The following is a 4,141-nucleotide window of genomic DNA, read 5'->3' on the forward strand; positions in this document are numbered from 1 at the left end:
ACAACATAGAGAAATTTGATAAGCCTTCATGGTTTGAATCATTAGAAAGCTTACTTTCATCATTACAGAGTGGTAGAGCTGATAGAGCATCACTACATAAAAGTAGTTTAAGTAAAAATGAAAATAAAAAGGATATTATAACATCTTGTCATTTCCACCCCTAATTGATTGAAATATTAATTTCCCAATTAAGCAAAAGAACAGTGGTCTGGGCAATCTTAGGTTAATAGAACTAATGAAACCTAACTAAGTTCACAAGCAAGGTACATATTTATAAACTCTACTTTGAGCCACCCTATTTGTGTAACTAGTAGTACTATCCAGCTGATAAAACAGACGTAGGTGGAGCGGGTTATGAACTTGACACCTAATAATCAAAATATGAATTCTTTAACCACTGAACCAGCGCTACATAAACGTATTTACGGCACTTAATTTTCTTTGAAAATATGTATCACAATTTGCTGTGGAGATCTCAAAAAATAATTAAATTGGTGAATATTTTGATAACTGTTTTCCACTTTACTGATGACATCATTTACTTAGTGCCAGGAAGTTTCTAAGGCATGTTGAAGCAATTTGCAAGTAATCACCCATCAGCAATTATAACCTTTTCAGAATTTATCAATTTTCAATGACTTAATAAACTCATGATTATTGAAATAGCAACGATTACACACGATTTGTAGTTAAATACGCCTCGTTTAACGTATATTAACGGTGTAAAAATTAGCGATACCTTATGGTGGTGAAAGCCTTTCACAACAGTGTATAGCGTTCCCACCGTTTTACTACTACACAAATGTTTGTTGTAAGACGTGTAATATCAGAAGTAATTGTATCGGTAGTTATTATGGTTTCACTGCATAATACTTGATTTTTGCACGAAAATCGTTCGTTAGTTGACTGCATAAAGATGTTAAGATAAATTATAGAACGCTAACGTAGATTTGGATAGGCGTGCATAGCATTTATTAATAGCAAATTAATAGCTAACAAACACTGTATCATGATACATTTAATGTCAAGAGTTAAAAAGGTTCTATAAACAAAACTATGAGGTACACTGCTACGCGATACATTTTTCATTACTACAAGCAACCCACAACATGTGGGTGCAGTCCCACATACTTCTATCCAAACTATAAAAGAGCAATGTCAATACACAAATGACTACCAGACAAGTAATAATGTAGAAAAAGGACGTGATCATAATTAAACAAAAAAGGATACACTCATACATGACAATCTGATATACCACTGAGTTCGGATATAAGTAGCAACACGAAATTGAGTAGTAATGGAAGAAAGCAGCACCCACAGAACAAATGATATTTCAGAACGACAGTAAAACATGGCTTTAAAAAAGAGACCGTGTTCAAAATGTTATTTAAAAAGACGTAACACTGTAGGCCTCACGAAACTTCATCCATAATTTTTATAACTCCTATATATGGATCAAAAGCCACTAGATAGCACATAAGTTTTCACTTAACGTGCTTCCGTATCTAGTAACACTGGGTCGTCGATGCCGACAGAGTGGAACCCAGATATACTTAACGATAAAAGAGAAAAAAACATTAGTAAACTATAACGAGATACTGTCCTTAGTCCCCAAGAATATGTCAAGTTTTCTCTCATACGATTCCTGGGAAGTCTCTTGTACTAGCTCAGCCAGCAGAGAATTCCAGCATCTGACTACTCTTAAGGAATAGAGGGTGTACCCACGGTCCGTTCTGCTATATTTTGTCCCCAGTTTCTGGGTGTTACCCCTAAGGTTCGTTTTAGGACTGAGCCTAAGTAGGCACTCAAGAGGATATCTAAAAGTGTTTGGGATGCCGTAAGTCATTAGGAGGTCGAATCTAAGACGCCCATGCTCGAATGGGTAAAGGTTCAGTGAATTAGGGCGCTCTTCATAAGACTTGAAATTGGGTCTGACTGAGTGACTTGCCGTTGGATACGTTCCAATGTATACTTATCCCTTTGTAGTGAGGGAGGGAACACTATATTTCCATGCTCTAAATGAGGTCTAATAAAGCCGTTGAAGATTAAGCGAGAAGTTCTACCGTCCAACTGTCCAGATATGCGCTTCAACGTTACCAGTGCAAGGTTTGCTCGAAAGGCACTGTTGTTGCGGTTAGCGTAAGACTTCAGATCACAGGGTACCAACACTTCTAGATCTTTTCCAACTTGGGATACCTCTAGAGGGGAGTAACCTAAGTTGCATTCGTAGTCTGCAACATGTCTAAGATGGACTACTCTATACACCTGCTTTAGTTTGGGCACCTGGGCAGTATCACAGCCCAGATTTGAGCGGCGCATATATATCTGGTGCCCTCTTGTGCCAATATTTATGTTTAAATAAATAAACTACTTTATACTTCGAAGTGTTTAAGATAAGTCCGTTGTTATCGGCCCAACTTTGAAGTCGAGTCAGATCCTCCTGAAGTGCCAGCTTGCCAACTTCTCTCCAGAGTTTCACATAACCAGCGAAAAGTAACAAACCAGACGATACCTGCTCAGCAAGGTGTTTTTGATGTGAATTTATGCCCGGCTTTTATCACGTGATTTATTCACCAATCGAAATACGACTTATACAATTTTAGCACTGTGCCAAACCAATGACGTTCCACCGGTATGAGCAGCCTAGCGTCCTTATCGGTCCTTTGTCCGCCTAGCCCTTCCAGTTGAGTTCAGAAGACCAATAACAGCTTCTGTTATGCGAATCATTTATTTCAAACATATCTGGTTTATACGCCAGCCAAACAGACCGCATCACACCATAAAATAGGAAATAACATTACAAGCTCAAGCCAAAATGTGACCGTGAACGTGGGAGATGGTAGTTAATAAACTGAACATAATTTGGGAACAGTAAATCGTATAATAATAATAATTTACGGGTCAAGTAAGGCTTATAATAAGAGGAATATAGATATACATAATATAGTTACTGAACATTTATACAATAGGAATATATATATATATATATATATATATAATTAGTATATATAATTAGTCCATTAATAAACCTCAGAGGTTACGAGTAGTTTGATCCAGACTAGGATATAACAGCTTTATATAAATTAAGAAAAGTGGTCCTATTATTGGACCTTGAGGGATCCCACTATGGCATCCTGTAGCCTGAGAAAAAGCGAAGTTTACCCTGACCTTGGAAAGCCAATTATTTAAATATAAAGTAAGCCAATCAACTAGTAATGGCTTGATACCTATTCGTTTGAGCATATTGACAAGACATTTATGGTTAACCCTACCAAAAGCTTTTGAGAAGTAAAGATATATGTTGTGAACGTTCTCTTTGCGATCAAGGACGACTTAGTAGATCCGCCCTATATCATTTGCTTTTGTGTATTAAACCACCAATTTAACTAATTTTGTGTGGAGAATATGAAGAGATTAATATGATGATGCATTTTACTTAGTTAGTGGACAGAATATAACGTATCTGTGACACTCTTAATCTAATTTTCCCAGCTATTTACAATATTCTCCCCCAAAGATGTTAACATAGAGAGCTTACCGCATGTTAAACATTGATCGGACGCCTACGCCGATGCCATTCATCGTGTCATCGAAACACGCAGACAAATCGGCTTCATCAAAACTCCAAGACGAACTCTCCGCCATCATAAATGGGCTGTTGGTCAACCGAATACACAGAGGCTGCGCAACCTTCGATTACCGCGCTTCAAGTATTGTGTTTTTCACTCCAAATGAGTCGAACCGTCCGTTCCATGAGATTTGGGTTTGTATTGTGGAGGAGCATTATCTGTCGCAAACCAGTGTAATTCTCTAACTATTCTTTCATGAACCTGAAAGAACAAAATGATAATGAAAAAAATTTCCCGCGCTATTTAAAAAGGACAGTGGTATTTTTCCTCGTTGAGTAAATTCTATTGTTTTGATCGTTATTAACGTATCAAGACTACTGTTTTTATACTTTGATTGAATTTATTTCAGTTAAAGTATTCTATTAGAGTATCATTTTTGGTATCCTAAATAGTTTTATCGTCGGTACTCCAGAATACCTTTGTTTTTCTATTGTGTCTGTTAGTACTTTAGTCCTAACTATTTATAGTTTTTTTCTACTTATAGTCAACACTCACTTTCGCATCCTAAA

This window comes from Schistosoma mansoni, chromosome 3 (genome assembly GCF_000237925.1).
Source record: "Schistosoma mansoni strain Puerto Rico chromosome 3, complete genome".
Classification (NCBI taxonomy): Eukaryota; Metazoa; Platyhelminthes; class Trematoda; order Strigeidida; family Schistosomatidae; genus Schistosoma; species Schistosoma mansoni.